The sequence below is a fragment of the Micropterus dolomieu genome, linkage group LG09 (assembly GCF_021292245.1).
Source record: "Micropterus dolomieu isolate WLL.071019.BEF.003 ecotype Adirondacks linkage group LG09, ASM2129224v1, whole genome shotgun sequence".
NCBI lineage: Eukaryota > Metazoa > Chordata > Actinopteri > Centrarchiformes > Centrarchidae > Micropterus > Micropterus dolomieu.
In genome coordinates this window covers 8,451,959-8,474,689 of record NC_060158.1, presented here as the reverse complement: position 1 = coordinate 8,474,689, position 22,731 = coordinate 8,451,959, and the positions used below count along the sequence as shown (strand labels likewise).

At 39.1% G+C, this 22,731-nt stretch overlaps 1 long non-coding RNA gene across 8 annotated transcripts in view; it reads right to left on the bottom strand.

Moving 5' to 3' along the window:
• LOC123977171 overlaps positions 1-22,731 on the bottom strand; it is a 59,006-nt gene that overhangs the window by 5,491 nt on the left and 30,784 nt on the right. For 4 of the 8 annotated variants that reach the window (XR_006826552.1, XR_006826558.1, XR_006826560.1 and 1 more), the window contains 4 exons: positions 5,224-5,379; positions 5,023-5,112; positions 4,825-4,865; positions 4,606-4,705 (listed from right to left, as the gene is read on the bottom strand). This is a non-coding gene — a long non-coding RNA (uncharacterized LOC123977171). Of the gene's footprint in view, positions 1-4,605; positions 4,706-4,824; positions 4,866-5,022; positions 5,113-5,223; positions 5,380-8,039; positions 8,088-12,477; positions 12,493-22,731 lie in introns of those variants that run through there. The other 4 variants (XR_006826555.1, XR_006826557.1, XR_006826554.1 and 1 more) reach the window with 3 other exon arrangements.

Sequence of the window (22,731 nt, the reverse complement as noted above, 5' to 3'; positions counted from 1 at the left end):
AAACATTTAATATTTGATGGCATAACCCTTGCTTGCAATAACTGCCTCAAGCCTGCGACCCATCGACATCACCAAACTGTTGCATTCTTCATTTGTGATGCTATTCCAGGCTTTTACCGCAGCTTCTTTCAGTTCTTGTTTGTTTCGGGGTGTTTCTCCCTTCAGTCTCCTCTGAAGGAGGAGAAATGCATGCTCTATTGTTAAGGTCAGGTGATTGACTTGGCCAGTCTAAAACCACTTTTTTCCCCTGATAAAGTCCTTTGTTTTGTCATTGTCCTGCGGCATGATAAACTTCCTCCCTATTAGTTTCAATGCATTTCTCTGTAAATTGGCAGACAAAATGTTTCTGTACACTTCTGAATTCATTCTGCTGCTACCATCATCAGTTACATCATCAATAAATATTTATGATCCTGTTCCAGAAGTAGCCATGCACGCCCAAACCATGACAATACCTCCACCATGCTTCACAGATGAGCTTGTATGCTTCGGATCATAAGCAGTTCCTTTCTTTCTCCACACTTTGGCCTTTCCATCACTTTGGTAGAGATTAATCTCATCAGTCTATAAGATTGTGTTGCAGAACTTTTGCGGCTCATCTCTGTCCGTCTTTGCAAATTACAGTCTAGCCTTCCGATTCTTACTGCTGATAAGTGGTTTGCATCTTGTGGTGTGGCCTCTATATTTCTGCTCTCTGAGTCTTCTTCCAACAGTGGATTGTGATACCTTCACCACTGCACTGTGGAGGTCGCTGGTGATGTCACTTACTGATGTTTTGGGGGATTTCTTGACAGCTCTCACGATATTTTTGTCTTCAACTACTGTTGTTTTCCTTGGCTGACCTGTTGGACGTCTGTTGAACTCTTGTCTCATATTTATCTTTTGATCTCAAACCCAAATGTCTTCAGTGAACAACAAAAACAAAGGCATTTTCCTTACAGTTCCAATACTTTTGGAGGGGACTATATGTCCGTTTGGGACACTTGACAATGGACCTATTAAGTCGTTTATTTATGAGGACGTGTTGCAATTATCACCTGTCTCTGTAGTCCCCCATCAGGAGTGTTTTAACGTCTTTCAGCTCATTGTTTTGGTTTTCACGGCCTGTAACTTCCTCATTTCCAACAACAGTAGGCAGATGTTTAGTGAAGTTCTGATAAACCACCTGACAAAGTTAGCGACTAGCTGGTGAACATAGCCAAGCATCTAGGAGCTAAAGAGCTTTTCTCAGAAGTTGGTGGAGACCAAAACAGAGCTAAAAGAGAGTAAACATTGGACTTACATTTGCCAGGTGGACACAAACACGAGTCAAAATTAATCATAATGTTGTGTGTAATGTTAGTGTTTACTCGATATTACAGTATGTCAATGTTGTGGCCATTATTACTGCTTTAAATAAAAAAATAAATGGCAGTTCAACATGAAAGTTTATTCTAGATCTGGGAAATAGTTTGACCAAAACATTCTTCATAAAATTTTGACTGACGAACATCATCCCCCGACGAAGGCTGTAATGTTCGGTTGAAAGCCTAGGGAAATACAAATAAGAGGACATTATTTTATTGAATTAAAAAATGTAGTATTTCCATACCAAAATGTTATGAAACAGCATTTAATGCTTAATTACAAAATCATTCTGGACTATTTTTATGCCTGTTTAAACTTTTGAGGGATATTTCTAAACTCCTGACCACGGCCTTACAGTAAGGGTAAGTTGACAGGCATTGCTAAAGTGTAACAGAGACCTCGTTGAGTCCTAATAAAGCTGAATGGCTAGAGGGGTTTGACTGCTAAATCAAACTTGTGTCAGACGTCAGAGAAACTACTCCATCTCTAAACAAGAGCTGTAATCCACCTAATGGCCTCTTGGCAAGCAGACAGTACAGTGAACGCTGCTCCAAATGGCGTCACTGCTCTCTCATTTGTTTAAAGGTGGCGCTCGGAGGATCACCACCAGCTGAGAGAGTTACATGTAATATTTCCACCCTGAGAGACTCTTCTGAGAATCACTTTAAGGTCACATATCTTTGCTCCAGCTATTGAGTTTATACCCTCTAATTTGTTTAACTGCTGCACAATGTACATGCAGTGTGTGACAAAGGGGGGTTAGTTTCTGAGTAAATCCAAAGCTTTAAGTGAGAGTTATATAAGCATCAGCCCACACTGAGTCGGCATGTGAATAATGCCTTTGTGTGAATGTGTGCATGAGTATCGTCCTGTCAGCTGACCAACATCACTGAGCTCCAGGAGCTGCCACCTTGTCTGAGAGTCCAGTTAATACTTAATTAGGCCACAAGTAATACTTTCTTCCCAATACAGATAAACCATTTAGTTGATAAAATGTCTGAAAATAGTGAAAAATGCCAATCACATGTTCCCAGATCCCAAGATATTCAAAATGCCTTTTTTGTCAGACCAACAGTCCCAAACATAAAAATATTGTATTTACAATATAGAAAATAGGGTTAGTTAATAGTTAATAGTGCTGCAACTAATACTATTTTCCAATACAGATGATCCATTTATTCTACAAAATGCCAGAAAATAGTGAAAAATCCCAATCACAAGTAAAACATTATTTTCCAACTAACAGCCCCAAATACAAAAATATTGTATTTACAGTATAGAATATAGGGATCTGTCGTAGTTAATAGCAATAACAATGCTGCAACTAAAACATTGTCCAACAAACAGCCCCAAAAACAAAAAAAGTTAATTTACATGATAGAAAACAAGGAGAAGCAAGAAATGCACTATTTTGAGAGGCTAGAATGTGCAAATGTTTGATATTTGTGATTGATAAATGACCTATACAATTAATCATATAACATAAATAAAAAACATTAAAATATTCATTTGTTAGGGTTTTAATTAATTCTGGAGGCAGATATGTTGTAAAAAGCTGGACCATCCTCTAAAACAATAAAAATAAATTGATGCTATGTCTACTAATCTAAACTACTAATAATGTGCAGGCTCTGTCTCTGACTTTAATGTTGACTGGCAGGGCCCCTTCTGTTAAAGTCTGTGTGTTGGGGCACTTTAATGTGCGAAGTTCAGTCTGATCCGGATGCTGCATCAATGACAGAAACACAAGTAGAGCTGAGGTGCAGCTGGGGCTCCAGCTGGTTCCCCCCGTACAGTAGCTCCCGGCCACTCTTATGAAACCATGCAGCGATCTGAGAGGCTTTGTAAGGTCACAGTTTGAGGATAATTGAGGTTTGATTCATGCTTTGTGGCTTAATGAGCACATAATCCTTTTCACCTGATCCCTCTTCACTAAAATGAGGTGAAATACTTCATTCCACGTGGTTGGGAAACAGGCCATAATGTCATTATGATCCTCCCTTCTTTTTTCAACTTTGCTGTTTTATCTGCCTTGTACTTAAGTATAATTTATATAATATACTTGTACTTTACTTGAGTGTTTCAGTTTTATACTACTTGTTTTTGTTTCTTGGCTGCACAACATTAGTTTGGATCCATCACAGGTTCTGACAGTGACAAAGGATCAAAATCTGTCTTTTTTGAGTCTTTGCAAACCAACAACCTCAAATGACAATCAACACTAAGAAAAACAGCACATATAGACCCATGGACACAGAGTGCAGCCGGTTCATTTGCGTATGCAGTTGTAATTCAGGAGATGGATCATACACTAATAAGTTTCCCAGTACATGATTTTCCCACCGTGCAGACTGAGTCAGCCTCTTAACGCTGCGCAGCACTCGACACAGGATGTTCTCTCTCTGACCCTGAGTCAGCCTCTCGACTTTTTTTAACTTTCTCCCACCCCCCACAACCCTTCTGTGTGCCACCGTATCACCCCACCCATGCCCTCTTCCACTACATAACCAGCCATTCCTGTCTCTTTTACTCTCAATGGCACCATGGAAGGCTTAAATCCAAGTTATTTAAGGAGGCCAGATCCTTCTCTAATAGTCTTACCACACGAGACTATGTCCCAGCTTCATGACTCTGCAGATATACTCTCACTCAAGCTCGCCTCTCAGCGTCATAGCTGTTCTTTAGTTCTGGGAAATGCACATCATGGGTGAATTACATGCAAGCAGTGTCCTTTTGTTGGAGTCAGGCTGCCTAAATAAGTGTTATCTTAGTGAAACATGTTCTGCACATGCAAGTCTTTGTGTCCCGAGCAGCATTACTCAGCAGGACGCCTCTCACTGGCTTGTTGTGTTTGGATTTCACAACCTACAGTGCTGGGAAAATTCTTACTCATGAGTGTTTACCCAAAAAAAAGAACAAAACATTTTGATCCACTTGTCCTGTAAACACTTACCCTGTGAAAGCTAGATCACGTTGCACACACAAAGTATTTCACAAGGTAAAGCAAAGAAGTATTTTTATGATCAACACCAGCAGTTATATAGGAGTCTATTCACACATCTTTCGCAATGGTTTAACAGATTTCTTCCTCTAAACAGGAGTTGATAATTTTATTGCAACGCCGGCTTTCCCTCTGAAATACAGCACATAAAAATACCAGGGACACATCAAGTTGTTACAGTGAGTGTGTTTGTTTTTCCCCCACCTTTCAGTTTGTAGGACAAATAAGAGTTATGGGTTTTGTTTGTCATGTGTCACCTTTTTCATGTCGAAATATCCTCCGGTGGCAGCAGCTCTTTTATCCACATGCAGCTGAGAGACTTAATCAGATTCAGGCTCAGCTTTTTCTCCCCTTGTACTGGATCCGTTTCAAAAAAAATTTATTCAGGACTTTGTTTACAATATCATAAAAAGACACATTATAAGGATTCCTCCATCATGGGAGAACCATCAAATCTGATTCTTCATTTGCCATACCTACTCAGTGGTGCCAGAGTATTTGTGTGATTTTGACAAACCTGCAGAGATGACACGTTTTATCAATGAGCAATAAGTTAAACAAGTACAAATGTGCCTGATGGAGGCACTACATATACTGTACCTTGATGTCTTTAAAATGTCAAAACTCACTTTTACTATATAACTTGTTATACTGTGACAAATAAATGTACCTACCTATCAATGCAGAGAAGGGTGTTATGGGTAGCCACAGGTCACAGAGGCCTGTGGAGGAGCCTGCAATCAAATGTCATTGGCCCTGCATGTCTGTCAGGACACAGGGATGAAACAGAAATGAAAACAATTTTTTTAACTTAACATACAAGTATAAAAGAACCGGCAGCCGCTCAAAGGTCTCCAAGAGAGTCAAGTTTAAACCTTTCCAGTGGTTGTCTACAGTGCAGCGTGGGAGGAAGTGATATCTGAGGCCCTTGAAACCGCTGTGGCTTACACCATAACATCCCAACATTGGCTTTTACTCCCAGTTTGATCACATGCCAAGTAGCAGCAGCAGCAGCAGCAGCCTGGTAGATCCTGTAGAGCCAAAGCAGAAACACAGGAGCGGATCTGAAGCCTGATTTGATTTCTGCAGTGATTATCACTCCATCAGACAGGCTGTAATTGTGAAGTAGATGTGAGGAGGCAGTCGGAGGCGGGGGGCTGAGCATGAGCAGCTTGACAACAGGCCAGGTTAGAGGGAGGAGGTCCAGGACAGAACATGCTGATCTGCTGCTGCCGCTCATAATTGGTTGTTTGTTTCTCAGCCTACCTGTGGGTGGGTGTTCAAACCGAAGCCACGGTGTCACTGTGTCTCCTGCCGGGAGTCAACTATATGGGGTTTAATGGTGCCCATGCAGGAGAAAAACGTTTGATCTACACAGGGGCTTCACTGGGAAAATCAATTAACAGGGTCTAATGGCAACAGAGATATTTTTTACTCTGATGGGCTTAATCCTTCTGCACGTTTTAGGGCCAGTTGTGGGTAGGGAGGCTGAGGGTGGATGTTTCCAGCAGTTCCCTGCAGTGTATTGCTGTAAATGAGCAGCTGCAAGAAATACCAATCGTAAGTGCCTGCTCAAAGCAGAAAACGGATCAGCAAAAAGATTTTGCACTGAAATCGGTGGAATTTGGCAACCTAGTGGCTACTCAAGGGTTTTGCAGTGGCTACCATCGGCTGTGGCTAGTTTAATTTGTGGAAAAATTTATATGAAACGCTCTATTGCTGCTCATTGAGCAGAACATAATTAATCAATTACATATAGCAAATATGATGTTTCCTTGATATTGGGCTTTCCAAATATCTATAAGATACAGTATGTCCAAAGGCTTCGTTAGGAACGTGGCTGAAAAGTGATGACGTCCTGGATATATATCCATCATCAGGTGGGTTTACATCCATCTGTTTTAATGCTTATTTTCAATTTGTGCCTAAACACGTAAATGAGGTGGAAAAGTTTATCGGTAAAAGCAAAATGCAGCAAAGAGCAATGGAAAGGATAAGGCCCGTTTTACTGTAGAATGAGTACTTTTTGCTGACAATACTTAGTAAGTAGTAGTTAAGTAAGGTTTTGAATGCAGGACCTTTACTTGTAGTGTTTACTTTTAAGTAAAAGATCTGAATTATTCTTCCACCACTGCATATTTGCCCACATGTTAACCTTAAGGGCTTTCTTTCTCTGCAATCTGTAAAGCTTTGTGATTGAGTTGGCTTAGTCAACTAATGAGTCACTTCAGTCCTTTTGTGTAAATCAAACAAACCTCCAGCCCACTGATCACAACAGCAACTAACTGCAAACTCGCCCTCATCCCTCCGTTTCTTTTAATGGGTCAATCCTGTAAACCTGTTAGCTAAAGTGAAGGTTATTATTGACCGCTTATCACTGGAGAGAAAAGCAGTTGTGAGACCAAGGCCAAGACTGATACCTTTGTTTGTATGCAGCCCAAACTCCTACGAACAAGAGCCCACTGACACAAACACACATAGAGTTTTTGCCACATGAGTAAATAACCTTCCAAACTTCACTATAACAACTTGTATCATTAAATTAATGTCTAAACCAGTTTACAGTTATGAAAGGTTTTAGGTGTGATCTAATCTAATCTAATTAAATCATGGTTGCACTCTAATTGGGAACATCATATTTTTGGCTCATTGGTGTAAAAATAGCCATCACTCATCATGAGGTAAAGTTAATACTTGGTTTTATTTGTTTCATGTGTGTTAAGTGTTTGACCCAATTCCAGTGATTGTACAAGTTATATTTCAAACTGCTCTGCAGAAACACGAGTGGAATTTTCCACCACAGCAACTAATCAGCTGACAACAAGTAGATCAATGCGACCATCAGCTGTCCCGCCTGCACACCAACTCTGACCCTGTGTAAAATTTCCACATCAGCTGGATCAGTGACTACAGCTCTCATTGAGAAAAGAGGGGCAAGGGTGCAGGATCTGTCTTTAAGTCCGTTATCTGTAGCCCAAATCCCACAGGATCCTCTGCTAGTTTGAAGTCAACTGCGTGCCCCTTTGTCACCCAATACCCTCCTCCCCCCGGCTTGGAGCTTTTTTTATCCACATTTTTATTTGCCATCACAGTAAATTATGACTAAACACTAATCATTCTGTTGTTTGCATATACTAGTGCTTTTGATCTAAAAAAGTACACTTATTCTGGAGTAATTTGCTCCAAAACAGATGCAAGCATCGGCTACAAGTTGTAAATGTAAATGCAAAACATACTTCATACTTTCTTTGCAAACTTTCATGACCCAGGAACCTAATTTTCTCAATATCAATTTCTACGTTAACAAATCACACTAAAACTAATGGTTATTGTTGTTTAATCTGTTGATTATATTATGTCACACTAGCGGCTTGACTAGGGTGGCAATGTCAGTCGGTCCCAGTGTTGTCAGCTTTGTCACTCTGAAATAAGGGACAAAAGGTGGCCTGCTGCAGCATGGTTTCTGTGAATACGGTGTATTGTTTAAAGCAATTTGTCATAATGATAGAATCTCTTAATTGGAGTTTACCGAATACCATTTGCAGTTTCATCACTAACTTATCTTCATAAAAGTCAAGTAACTTGCTCCACACTCCATCAGATACAGAAAAATATTTCACGCACACTTGAAACATTTTTCTGTTTCCCTTGTTTGAGGCGTCGGTGGGAACCGAGCAAAAGACAGGCTCACCTTCAGTCAGGGATTGATCATTCAGGATATCCTGCACAGTCTTTGGTCCTAAAACATTAATTGAGATTATCTTAGCTTTCGTTCTTACCAAGTGCATATTCTTCAAAACATTTGAGTCATGAAACAACGCACAGTTAACAACTTAACAAGACAGCAGCTGCATTTAACATTACTTCACGAATACTAAGACGCGTGACGGGGGGCTGTGATTGGATGATGACAGGTGTTGTGACTATTGTCAAGTGTCGTGATCACTGCTGCTATTGCTATTGTATCAGTCAGTGGTTAGTTCAGCGTAGTAGTCAATACACGGGACAAGAGATGTCACATATGGGATAATCAATTAGGCCTAAGATAAGGGACTTCACAGCTAATACGTAGTACGTAGTTGGTCCATCACTTTGATTCATACTGAAATATCTCAGTAACCGTTCAATGGATTTTTGTGAAATGTACAGACATTCATGAGCCCCTGAGGATAAATCCAACCGATGGTGAGCCACTGACTTTTCCTTTAGCGCCACCATGAGGTTGACATTTGTGCTTTTCATCTTCAGCTGTATTTTGTGTTTACTGCTAATTAGCAAATGTCAGCATGCAAACACACTAAATAAAGATGGTGAACATGGTGAACATTGTACCTGCTTTCCATCAACATGTTGCTATTGTGAGCATGTTCGCATGCTGATGTTAGCATTTAGCTCAAAGTATCACAGTGCTACACACGTCAGTATAGCCTCAAAGAGAGGTTAGCATGGCTATAGACTCTTAGCCCACCACAGTTTTCATGTGGCCAAGGTTTTTTTTCAGACTATTATTCCAAAATGTAATATTGAATTGCAATGATATAAAATTAAAGGAAAAATTTTAAATAAAGTTTAGCAAATCCTCACATTTTAGTGGCTGGAACAAATATTTGCATTTGACTGTTGGGCGGACAAAACAAGCACTTTGAAGATGTCATATTGGTCTATAGGGTATAATGATGGGGGTTCCTTGATATTTTTGAAAAAAAGGAAAGTGAAAGCCCATGGTGACGTCTCGAAATTGCTTGTTTTCCCTGACCTATGGTTTAAAATGCAATTAAATTAAATTTACAATGATATAAAACAGCAAAAAGCATCACAACCTCACATTTGAGAAGCTGTAACTAGCAAACTTTGGCATTTTTTGCTGGATACATTACAAGGTAACTCTGCAATTTGGTATTCCACTTCCATATTTTTTATCAAACCAAATTACAATCAAAGCAGCACTGGCTGAGATATTCTGACTTTTATACCCTAGTATGAACCAAACTCCAAAAACACTGGATCCTACATCTCCCACAATGCAACTCAAAAGTGTAAAGTGTAAAATCAGTGGAGCGTTCCTTTAATCATCAATTGTCAAAACATTGTGTATCCATTTTCAGTCAACTACTAATCAAATAATTGAGTGTTGACAGTAAAACACAATGTTGGCAACTTACATGTTATTCATCTCGTAAGCTGCGTGACCTTCTGCCACGTTATGAGTAAAAGACAGCGGAGAACACAGATCAAATAACAAACACAAGGTGTTGTCTCTTGGTGAACTTTGTTTGGCAGGAGCACGTCAGAAATGGAGGAGTAACAAATGCACATAATGCTAGATGTCCGTAGCCGTCCTGGGTGTCGAGCTGCTATAATTAGCCAGACACACTTGAGTCAGAGCCAAGGAAAGAGCATATCTGCAGGAGGTGAAGTCAAAATCACCCACCATGCTGCTGGGAACCGCAGCGGCTCACTTTTGATGTCTCTGAAGGAAACACTCGTGACATCCAAATACCAGAGGGAGCATCACCCACTGTTAAAAACACACACAGGCCCCGAAGTCTCCACCTAAGATGGCCTTGTTTAAAAAACAACACAAAACTCCAGGGTGGTTCTCTTTTCTGCATTAAGCCTTTCTGTGCTGCAGAGATCGGCTTAAAATTATGCGCCATCAGCACAGACTGTGCCAGTTCGCTCAGTATAGTTAGTACAAATCTGTGCTTTAATCTCTTAAAGTTTGGTGCGTTTGGGTCTTTTTTTCCTGATTTCAGCTTGTTTGTGTCCCAGCTCCTACAGCTGTTCTTGCTGACGGACAAACAAGCAGCAGGTCAGGACAGCTTTAATGAAGAGTTCATTCAGCTGATATAAATGTGTGAGTGTGTCTGTATTATCTTTTTTAAAGAAGGAGGTGCATAAATCCTTGATATTACTAGAGGTTTAGATCATTAGTGAGATAAAACTAGATGAGTCAAGCTACCGATTCTGAATTTAGTGAAGTTAGTACATCTTAAAGCATAAAATGATAATGTTCCTGTATGCCATCATGTCTCTGGATTCACCACATGTGAACAAGAATATAAATACTTCATTTAACAAAGAGACTTTGGCGTTTACCCTTTCAATTTTAAGGAGTATTTTGATATTTTATGAAACAGACTTATTACTATTTACTTTCTCGCCTGGAGTTCGATGAGAAGATCGATATCACTCTCATGCCTGTACGGTAAAGATAGCTTAGCACAAAGATTGGAAACTGGGTGAAAAGACTAGCTTGCTTCTGTTACGTAACAACAACAGATGAAATAACGTAAAAGGGGAAAAATCTACACAAAATGGATTTATTGGAGTTACTGTGTGTGCAGGACTATTTCCAGTAGTGGTAGGAGAAACTGTGCAAGCGAATGATCGGCCCCTGTGAGGTGGGTGTAAATTGAGAAAAGAAAGGTCCCCAACACTGAGCCTTGGGGCACCCCTGTACAAAAGTTCAGTGGTAGGGCCTGTTCTTTTCTCACTTTACATCTATATATTTCTACAAAGGTTTTGTATGGATTAAGCAATTATTTTTCTACCGTTGGACAGAGCCATGCTGACTGCTCCCCTGTTTCCCGTCTTAATGCTAAGCTAAGCTAACTGTCTGTATAGCTATATATTTACTGTATTTACAGACATGAGAGTGGTATCAAGCTTATCCGACATAACTCTCAGCAAGAGACTGTTTCATCCTCATTTCTTGTCAGTTATGTACTGTCTAAAAAAAAAGAAAAAACATATTGCTGCAATAATATGAGCTTTCAAAAAAGCTTTAACAAAACTCTTTTTAAACTCAATTGTTTATTGAAAAACTTTCTTCGTAGGAGAGAACTTGCAGCTGGGACTTTAACCCAGATTATATCAGGAGACTGGTATCACGCTGTCTCTACGCCAGTGAACAGAACTAAAAAGAAACTATTGTCTGTTTGCACAACTTGTTATTTTAATGGTGATGAACATATTTCCTGTTTGTTCTTGCCCTGGGCACATATTTGAAGATATTGTGCTCATGATTCATCTTGTGCTTACATCCTCAACTATCTGATAACTTTTATCGTATTTCTGTCTTTTTACTTTTTGCATTTTAAATGTCTTATACTGTTTTTTTTTTTTTATTTAATGTATTTTCTGCATTATGTTAAGATCTTTGAAGTTTCCTTGTGTATGAAATGTGTCGCATAAATAAGTTTGCATTCATGTAATTTCTCGAGGTCAGTCTCTGCTGTAATAATAAAGTAAAAAAATAATAAAGAGTAGTTCTATTTGAATGTATCTCACTGATGCGCCTTAGTTGACTGAATAATGGTTCCTGTCATTCAAAGCGTGGGGGAGAATTTGTTAACCTAATAAACTATTTTCCATTTTCCTGTAGTTGTTAGGAACATTGGATATTATGATAATGGCACCCGCATTCACAGGCCCTGAGAATATACGTGCTGACTCCTCCTGTCCATTCCCCTATTCATCCATTCATCTGCTCATTCATTCATGAGGTCATATTAAGTGCACAAGCCTTCTGTTAAATCCCTACGTGCACTATTCTCACCAATCCCCTTCATGGATCAACACTTGGTGATCTGAGCCTCTTGGTTGGAGAGAGTTTGCAGTGTTTTTTTATGAATGATGCTTTTTTTATCAAGATTATTGTGCAGAATCATGCACAGAAGCTCGGTTAATCCCAACACACAGATGTTTAATCCAACTAACAACCACTCCCAGCTGTTGAATGTTAAAATGTTAAAATGTTAAATGCTCCATACTCGTATAGCGACTTTCTAGTCTTTTCGACCACTCAAAGCGCTTTTACACTACATCTGCATTCGAGAGTGAAGCAGAATATCTGCCAGTCACTGTCTTTGACCTCAGATATGTTGAATGTTTGGTCAAAAACAAGTTAAAAAAAGTTACTGCAATTCATCCTCAGGGGGACGTTGTAAACCAACTTTCATGATGAATCCATCCAACATATATTACACTCAATCTCATGGTGGCGCTAGGGAGGAACACAGTGATCAGGATTTATCCTCTGGGATCCATGAATGTCTGTACCAAATGTTGTACCAATACATCATGTAGATGTTCAGAAATTTCAATGGATAAGTGAAAACTTTCACCTGCTGGTGGCGCTAGAAGACAGTCAAAGTCATTCATCCTCTGAGGACCTTGAATTTCAGGACCAAATTTTATGTTAATACATTCAATAATTTAGATATTTCAATTTCATCATATCTGAATAACAAACATTTATGTATATGACATCTACGTCTGGATGGCAAAAAGCTATCACTTTAGCAGACACATTAAGCCAGCTAGGTTACAGATCCCATCTGGAGTTTATTTTCACTCATTTAACTTATTATTTATTTAATAATTTAATAACGTGTTGTAGCAGGAGTTCCTTTATTTCTGTGGTCAAAGGTCTACTCAACAGTCAAGAAACATGAACCACTGTCTTTGATATAAGGAGACCTTGCTGACCAACATTATGTCCAAAGGTCAGCTATGAATAACATTATGTAATGTGATCTAACCTTTATAATCTTGTCTGTGAAACTTTGTGAGTGCCCCCTTTAAAAGCACCCTGCTCAAACATTCATACACAGAAGGGAGTTTGTCTTCTTCGACATTAAGGTAAAGATTCTCATGCTTGTTACATATTTCCATCGTCTTGGTGGTCCCATGGGTCTGCAAGGTTACAAGCCGGGACTGTTGATTAAATGCAGCATTATATAACTCAACCTATTTGCCTAATTCTACTCATGTGGCTCTGTTCATTAATGCACTCGCTAAACGCTTCTCATGAGCAGAAATAGCAGGAAAACATGTATGTATACAGTATATAAATAAATATATTGACAGAGAGAAAAGAGAGGGATAAAGTGAGGTAAAGAATGCAAGTTGTAAAAGTTTATGTATACCTCTCCTATGTCTCAGCCTCTGTCATGTGATACGGAGCCGAGACGATTCATTTTTGCCGTCTGCACCAGTGATCAGCCTCTGGTTCCCATGACTCAGCTTAGTGATCTTCCACTCTCACGATCAAACTGTTAGATGGCCTCCATCGTGGGCCCCACTGATCGTTCACTCGTGTTTTAGGCTGAATATTCCAGGAAACACTTTCATCTAACGACATCACACGGTGGGACAATTATCCAAGATGAACCCGTCAATCTAACAGGAAAATGCTATATATAACAGTTATATAATTAAAAAAGAGCTATACACTGTTTGGATTTGGACTAATCAAAATATGTAACTGAAATAAGCAGAAATGATTAGCTGATTAATCAATGAAGTGAAAAACAGAAAATTATTCTGCAATTATTTTCAACATTCAAAAGGAAATTAGTACAGTATTTGCATTAGTATTAGTCTAATATATAGTATTAGCATCAAACTTTACTTTATGTACCAAAAGTAGCAGTACTCATTTATGCAGTAGGCCACTTTCAGGAAAATATATATTATATTATTGGATTATAATTATTGATGCATTAAAGTGTACATCATTTTAATTTTGCAGCTGGTAAAGTCGTGGCTTATTTTAATTTCTTTATATACGGCTGTGATTTCCCACCTGGAGATCAATAAAGTATTTTCTTAATCTTTATATATATATATATATATATATATATTTGTTCATTGTATTTGTATTGACAAAGAGAAAAAGAGAGAGTGACCGAGCAAGAGGCCAGAGAAGAGTAAATATTGGACTGGCTTTTACTTAAAAGAGCTGAAAGGACAGATGTCAAGCTGGCTTTCTGTTGAACTAGTCAGTAATAACTTATTAGTTGGCTTGCTGTGTCTTGTGTTGCTGCGCTTGTTTACTTTTGTCTGTCTTAGCAAGATCAGTCAGACGTTTCACACACAGAAGTGTAGCCGCTAGCTATATATTTCAAGTTGATGATAACAAACCCATTAGACAACCGACTCAGACATCGGTAATGTTACTGTACGTGCTCTTGTGTCGTTTGCTGTCTAGCTTTGTTTCAAACTACGTTATGCTGCTGCTGTTGGAAACCGGCACCGCAGCCGGGAAGGAGGGCAACATAACCAGGCTCAGCAGCCTCAATAGACATAATGTTAGCTAAAGGCAAAGGCAAAGAGACCAAAGATGATGTTGACGGAGGAAGCAAAGAAGAGAAAAGGAGTGTCCGAGCAAGAAGCTCCCAGACGTTGGCGAGAGCTTGGTGAAATTAAAGGATGCAGGACAGATGCCGAGCTGACCTTCTTTCTGTTGGACTAGTAGGTGATATTGCTATGTTTTGTGTTGTCGCACTTGCTTGGTGTTTGGTTGTTAGCTAAGTTGTCAACATATACAGATGTCCTTGTTTATCTACGACAGTGATGAATTACACTCTGAAATGGTAAGGGAGCCAACTTGTACAAAAAAACAAATCTTACATAATGTTGTTTTAAAATATTTTGACTGTATGATTCACAGCAGACAAGAATTATTCCAGCTATTATAGTGACCCAGTTAACATTTCACACATACTCACAGAATCAGCAATCATCTAATGTGTTTATACTTTGAAGTTCAGTGTGTGTAGAACTACGTGCCTGCAGCACAGACGGTCCACTCTGTTGGATAATTTGTTGCCTGTGGAAGTTGAGCTATGTTCGGAGTCTCCTTGGACATAGGCCAGTTACATGAGTCTATAAACATAAACACACTCCAGCTTGCTCTATCCTGTTCTCTCAAGCTGATACCAGGACATCCAGACATGCTGACATGCAGTAGTGTTACACAGAGTCACACTGCAAATCAAGTCGATGCAAGGTGTTGGTGTGCAGAGAAAGATTTTCAAAGTACCTGTAAAAGATGCAAGATGCTCTTTTATTAAATGAGCCTGCACACAGTAAACTTCAAAGGCTGTGGAGCATCAGTGAGAGCAGAGGCTCATGCTGCATCCTTTGATCTCTGATCTGGTTAAATGGAGCAGCTTTCAGTGGAGCCACGAGTATATCCACTTCCTTCCCTGGTTGAAGTAGAAAAGCTGCCATTATCGGTGACGCAGGGCTGGAAGGACGGAGACGCTCACTTTGAAAAGTATATCAAATGAGCGTGTTAATCTGTAGCTAACAGCTGAGGTTATTTAGCTTTGTCACAGCGCAACGCGATTTTAAAGAGTCACATTAGCTCAGGGATCGTATATATCATTTTGGATAAAAGCTAAAAATCCTTCACTTGAACTGCAAATTGTAAACTTAAGAATGAAACTATTTAAACTGATTACTACTACTACTCTTAAAGATATAAACCTTAAGATCGCCATCCTAGTTGATTTGGCGACACCAATATTTATGGTAGTAACAGCAAGTGTAATTTAATACTACAGCAAACACTCATTGAGCAGCTACTTTGTCAAATATACAACAGAAAAAAAACAACTAGTGTATGTGTTCATTAACTGCCACTAACGGTGAAAACTACTACATAGAGAGATAATTACAAAATGTAAACCCTGAACATCGAATGAATACACTAAAAGATTGTAGGTGGTAAACAGTATAAAAAATCTGGATTGATAAATACAGGCCAGTTCCTTCAGACAGAGATGTAAACAGGCCTGAGGTAGCAAACAGTCATCTTCAGAGCAACATGTTCTGCTTGTGTACGAACATTTTGTTACTTTTATTGTGTTTGTCTCTGCAGAAAGTGCCAACGTGGGTCATGTTGCAGCTGGAGAAAGATTATCGTGGAGTCATTCATTCAGCTCAGGCCTGCAGATAAACTTAGATTGGCCGGACAAATGTTTAAGAGGATTAGCTTTGTGGAGTGATTTGGTTTCACTTGTAAAACACTCATGTAATCTACGCAGTTGTGTTTAATTTATACATAAAGCGTGGAGACAAGTTTTACAGCAGTGAAAACACCCCTCACTACCTTTTCCCACATGCTTTGCTTTGTCTGCAGTATGAAAGCCAGCCGGCATGGCAGATGATCGACTTGATTGTCACCTCCTGCGTCAAAGTGATGACACAGTGCTATTTTTAAATGGCATTGACAGGCCATGATCGCTGTCAGTGAGAGGGCGGAGGAATGCATAGTTAAATTAAGCACGACTTTTGTTGGCATGGTATCGGCATACAATGATTTGACATCAAGAAAACAACACTGCTTTGGGACTCTTTGGGCAGCAGCATTGTCTCCATGTTTATGCATAACTATGCTTTCATGTCAGGACAGGGAGGCACAGATGATTTAGATGCATGCAACTAAATGCAGCGCACCATGCTGGCCTAAATAAAAACCACTTGCACTTGCTGTGGTCACTCTGCAGTAAAGCGTTGTGTGAGAAAGCAATTCCACTAAGTGCAGATTAACGTTCACTCGCAGACGCATCAATACTGTCTCGATAAAAACACAGTCACACGCACTGCAGTGACCCACTTCCACCTGTGTCTATAAAACAAGACAAGAAGAAAGCTGTTCTCTCCAGGGAAGGCACCGAGTGGAAAATTCCTCCTTCAGTGGCCAAACAAACAGCGTGGGACTCAGAAGACGCTGGGACAAACTTGGCATTGTTCAGAAGAATAACTGCCTTATTTGAGGAATCCCTGGACTTTGGGGAAACAGAATCGCAAAAGCATTTCTTAGCATAAAACAATTACATTAGAGATTGAAAAAAAAGATCTGATGGGACATTCAGTCAATTTTCTGAATAATCAATAAAAGGGAGTATCTGTAAACTTTTTACAGTTGTCTCTCCTGAAGGCTCATGTGACCTAGCGCCCTCTGTAAATGTTTAACAAACAGGGAAGGACAAACGTGAAGCGGTTGCATAATACTATTTGCATGATGCCGCTATAATTAACACCTCACCCCTTCTATCTTCACCCGAAGTCGCTGACATTTCTATTCCCTAATTCATCCTTGACCTTGTGAGTTAATCAAATGATCCACAATAAACATTTCACACCATTTGGGAAACAATCTGTAGGTCAATTCAAAGCTTGTAACCTTCATATATCAGTAATGTAAAACAACAATAAGGACAAACTAAAATTGACTTATGCCAGGAGATTTTTCTGAAACCATCATCTCCAGTAGTAACCACAAGAGAAACTTTCTCTTCTACATTGGCTTTGTTTAAACCTCTCTCATGCTTTAATTCACCCTGGTCACCTTTCACTGTGACCTTGTAAGGGAATATCCGTGACTTACTGGTAACACTTCACTGCATATTGTAAACTAATTGCGGGGAATGTAGCGTTTGTTCAAGCACCACACATAGAATAATCAGTCGTGCATCAATAAGAGACAGTGGTTACAGAAAGACGACCCACCACTTAGCAGGCACTTAACGCTGGAAATCATGTCAGAGCTTTTGGTCTGCGATATTGAACAGTACACCGATGATTCAATTACTCTGCCGGGGTGGTTACATAAGAAGGAACATGAGCGGCAGAAGAGACGGGGCCGAGATGCCAAGCAGTCCTTCCAGAGTGGCGCTCTCTAGCCTTCACTTACAGGACAAATTAAATCCAAATTGGCAAAGAAGATTTAATCAAGTAATTCTGCAGCACGTTCGATCTTTGAGCCTCTACATCTGGAGTGTGTCGAACTGGCACCAGCTGGGCCACAAACAGAGGAGCATAGCATTGAGCATGGCCAGGGACTATAAAATAAACTTTTCACAGATCTACATGAATAATAAAAATGCCATCTTCAGTTTCTGCAACTGATCTGAAGGAGACCGTCCAATCAGAACAGCATGAATGACCCTGACACTTTGTGAAGCATGCGCTGTAGGGAAGCCTGACGATACTTTTCTGATCTGGATTAATATCTCGGGAAATAGTTTATATTAGTCATGAATTAGGCATATCTTTTCTGACACCATATTTAGCATTTTTTCTCTTTCAAATTTTCTGTTAGCGCCCACAATGTAGCTTAAGATTGTCAGTTAGGGCATGCTGTTTGCCGAGGTCAGCTCCCACTGGCAGGACAGGAGCTGGGTTGTGTAACAGGACATGAGATTTTATCTGACACAGAATGGCATAGTTTCAGTTGCCTTAGGAGGATGTTCCCCCTTTCAAAACACTTTATGTGGTCTTATTCCTCCATCAAGTTTCACCTCCGTTACACCTGCCCTATCTCGCTCCAGCTGAGCCCCTCACTCTGTATCCAGGTCTGATCACGACTGACACTGCCGGCTAAAATACTATAAAAAGAAGAAATTTAAAAAAATAAAAAGCCACAGTGGCTATATTTCTTCTTTTCTCTCTGTCTCTCTGCATTGCCTTCATGCACAATGAACCCGTTTGCTCTCTGAAAAAGCATTTTTCCAGCATGTCACTCTAATTCTGAGTATAAACTTGAGCAGAAATATCTTTAGTTTTAACTCATTTTAACTAAACAATCTGTAAATAAAACTGCAGAGATCAGACAACAAAATAATTGACATACATATTTCTGCCGAAACAATATAAATTTTAGCTCTCATAATTCATGTCCTCTCACATATCAACTCAATCATATCCAAATTTTTTATAAAATTTCAGTTGATTGCCTGTATGTTTTTTGGGGTGCCAGCCAGAGTTTTGTCTCAGTGTTGACAGTGTTAATGTAGATCTAAGACTTTCTCTATGTACACATTTTCAAATGGCCTTTTATTGTGGCCAGCCAAAGGCACACCTGTGCAATACTCATCTTGATATGCCACACCTGTGAGGTGGTTGGCTTATCTCGGCAAAGGAGAAGTGCTCACCAACACAGATTTTGACATTTGTGAACAATATTTGAGAGAAATAGGCCTTTTGTGTACATAGAGAAAGTCTTAGATCTTTGAGTTCAGCTCAGGATGAAGGGGGACAAAAAGAAAAGTGTTGCGTTTATAATTTGTTCAGTGTAAATACATGATGTTGTGAAAGATTACCACCCTCAGAATCTGCTCCTACTTACAAGTCACAGGTTAATTATTTGAATGTCGCTTGTAATCACATTATGCAAGAGATTCACAGGTCTTTATAGAAAATGAAAGAGAGAAGATGGCTCTGCCTAGCTCATCGTATTGTACAAACTATAAATGCAGGTGGGCAACAATGTCATACAAGTGAGCCCTGGCCCAATTCAAACAATGGAAATGATCTACTGTCAACAGATGGTTGGAAACTGAAAGATGTATATATGTAGTGTATAGTTTTATTATAAGTTAAGATTCCCTATTTCCCTATTCGGGAAACTTCACGCCTCCACTTAGCAGCATCCTTACATTCAACAGGAAAAACCAATAAGACTAATAAAACCAGAATACTGCACATGACTTTTATCTCTTAAAAATATACACAGGTGCAAAACATCAAGCATGGTCGGGAATGATAAGATAAACTTGCACAGTTTGGGATATGAGCCGGGATTACATAATCTACATGAACAATAAAATGCCATCTTGACTTTCTGCAACTGATCTGCAGTGGATCGTCCAGTCAGGGAGGCGTGAATGATCTCAAACACTTGAAGAGACTTTTGTTTGGTTTTAATTTCTCTTTAAGTAACACAAGCTGATCTCAGGTCAATAAACTCCTCTTAAATCCCAAGACGTAAACTGCCTTGGCGTCTTCACTAGTTACCGTGATGGAGAAGGTGTTGATTGTGTGAGCCCAAACTTAAGACCTCCTATTAATAAAGAATCCATAGGTGCAGTTGTTTGAATGTATTTGCATTCACCACAGAGAGTAAAAACTGAAGAAGTAGAAGAAGATGTCCTAAAATGGTGCTTTATTAACTACCACTCACATATAACGCAAGCCACTCTGTATTAGACTTTGTTCAGATCAATATCTGTGAACTAACATAAGGTCAACATAATAAAAAGAAGAATACTAACATACTATACAATATAGTAATTGTGCAATACACCACTTTTATATTAATATAAATTTTTACTGAGTTATGATATCAAAACAGTAACAATGAAGAAAATGCTCAAATAAAGATTTAGCTGAGACAAATCAAATAATAACTGCAAATCCCATACATAAATATAATGATGTGTATAATTCTGTTGTCAGTTTTGGTTTGCTATACTGTGCTCAAAGAGAAGTAGTCCTACTTTCATAAATTAAAAAAATTAAGTTTGTTTATTCATTAGCAATCAACAGCAACGTAAATCTTCTACTATTTTGATAACTGATTAATATTTTGAGTAAATATTTAAGCAAAAATGCCTAAACAACATTACTGGTTAGGCTTCTGAAAAGTCAATTTGTTTAATATGTCAATAAATACAATATCTTTGGGTTTTGGGTTGTGTTTTGGACAAAACAAGACATTTTAAGATGTCACTTTGGGCTTGTGATGAGCTTTTTTAACCAAATAATTAATTGATTAGTTGAAATATAATCAGCAGATTTATCAATAACCAAAAGACTCTTTAATTTCAGTCCTAATTTAAGTTACTTAATTGAAAAAGAATGCAATAATATTTGCTACCTGCATGTGAATGAAACAAAAATCCAGCATCATGCAGCTGAGAGTCTTAGGCTTTAATCTCATGTTAAAAACCTCCATTAAAAGACCCCCTGTGGGATTAAGATGGTGAGAGAGATGCTCTGAGAGGACCGAGGCTGGGATTTTCTACAGAGCAAATCACAGTATAAGATTTTATCCATAAAACACATTTAAAGAGAAGCCAAATATAGAATCACAGTGATAATTCACTGTACTCTGATGCTGTTTTCCATTTCTGACTGACCTTCACATCACACAGAGAAAGAAACGCATCACCTTAGTTTCCAGCATCACAGTGAGCCAATTATTTCTGTCAATATGTGCATCAGCACACACCAGCGCTGATGTCCTGATTAGAGACGCAGCAGGCATTCAGATCAACTGACCTTCACGGGTGTTACAGATTATTTGGTAACATAGTGCACTTTAAGGTAAAATAATATTAAAAAAACGTAATAATAGAATAATTAAAATAAATAATTAAATAGTTTAGAGCCGCAACTAAACAACTAGACTGTAGATGCAACGTTCATAGCAAACCTGTCCACAGATATTTAATTAAGTGACAATAAAGTAGGACTGGGCAATAACATCATAACAATAATTAATGCGATACAAATTTCCTCAATAAAAATATGACTTGTCTTGAGTATTACAAACCCTTGTGTAGCATCTGATAAGCTTTTGATTGCACTAATTTTTTCGTCCAACTAGACTTCGTAGATCAAATTACATTGTCTCAGAATAGCATGGAATGTTTTTTCTATATTAGAAAAAGAAAGAAAAACATTTCAGAATCTAAAAACCAACCAAAAGTCACACAGTCAACTGCTAGAAAGACACTGGATTTCTTCTAGAGTCTATTCATGATAGTGAAAAAAGTAGAAAAATCATATAAGGGTATGGTGGTGGATATATAGTAACCGACACGGCCCCTGCCCTGTTTTAAAATGTCTGAATCCTTGCAAAGCACAATCCTCTGTTAACAACTCATGAAAATTGCCATTTGTGTGGTGTTTGCTATAACAGATGGCCTGAGCAGGCAGAAATACAAGTCAAAAATCATCCACTGATAACATGGAGGGTGCTTTAGCTTCAGTGTTCAGCACGTATAACTGAACAGTAACCGTATCCTATTGTATGGGCCTGTTCTGCTCTGCCAGTTGATTAAGATACAAAACACAGAAAAAGGAGGCAAGTCCTCACATTTGAGAGACTGGATTTGGAAAACGTTCTTTTCAAGACGCAACATTCTTGTCAGCTGATTAATTGACTACTATCGTCAGCACTGAAAGTGACGCCTTTAAGGTCACATCAAGGCCTGTTGAGGACAACGTCTGTCATGAAAACAGATCTGTGATGAGGTCCCTTTAAATATATATAACTATCAGGACATCTCCTCTCTTCATATCAGCTGTATGACTTTGTGATGATCCTTTAGTCATGCTGCAGCAGTATTAACCCAGATACAGACCAGCGTAGATGCTTCTTATGCAACCCTATCATCTGAGTGGGGGAGCATCACCCGTACAGAGTGAGAAAGGAATGAAAAGAATGAAAAGACAAGAACACAGAGATGTAAAAACAACCAAACCACTGGAGGTTACGTAGATGTAAAAGCCATCGTATTCATTGACCGCGGCTCCTCTGGCCATCTGACGGCAGCGAATGTGGTCAAGTGCTCAGGCTGCCGTGCAGCCACACAATAGAAACAAGCTAAAGAGCTTTAGTCTTTCACAAGGATTTGAGTTTCTCTGTTGCACTGGCCTTGTGGTTTATGTAAGAGAAAGGCCGGCAATCAAGCCGAATGACGTCAGTGGTCAGATGAAGAAGACAGAGGGGCAAATTAAAGAACAAAAAGTAATCAGCAAAGTCAGACAGTCCGGCTTAATAGGTTAAGATGATTGAG